This window comes from Trypanosoma equiperdum, assembly GCF_001457755.1.
Source record: "Trypanosoma equiperdum strain OVI genome assembly, contig: ctg_1655, whole genome shotgun sequence".
In the NCBI taxonomy this organism is placed as follows: domain Eukaryota; phylum Euglenozoa; class Kinetoplastea; order Trypanosomatida; family Trypanosomatidae; genus Trypanosoma; species Trypanosoma equiperdum.
The window spans coordinates 8,198-8,879 of NW_027123677.1; positions in this window are offsets into that span (position 1 = coordinate 8,198).

Sequence of the window (682 nt, forward strand, 5' to 3'; positions counted from 1 at the left end):
TACTACCACTACTACTATTACAGAGTGGTGATAAATCATAACAGTAATAATAATAATGACAATAATAATAATGATGATAATAATGTTTAAAATTGACTAAAATTATTTTAAAGGAATATATATATATATATAAAGTGTAAAGTGAAGAATGAGCGTGATGAGGAGTACATCTCTCGTGTCTACACGCTGAAGCGCTTACAAAATAAACATAATTATTTATGTGAAGACAAATCAATATGAACCACGGAAGCGAATTATCGTGGATATTTCAAATTGCTGAAGTATAAAAGAATCTTTTTTTTTTTTTTGAAAAACAACAACAACAAATTTTCCCTTCATTTTTTCCTATTTTCTAAAAGTAACAGTAACAGAGGAAAAGAAGAGAAAAAAATAAATAAATAAATAAACACAAGAAAAGCCGAGTGACATTTTTGTGTCTTTAATTTTTAAAGGAGGTGATGTTATGAAGGGGACAGTAGTAGTAACAATAATAATAATAATAATAATGACAACACGAGAGGGTGTTTTAATTTCCCTTTTCTGTTTTTTTAAAAAAAAAAGAAATGAAAAAGGAAAAGGGAGATATTAATAGGAAATCGAAAACTCAAAAAGAAGGGAGAGAACAACTACAACAAACAACAATAACAACGAAAAGAAAGAAAGAAAAGAAAAGAAAAGAAAA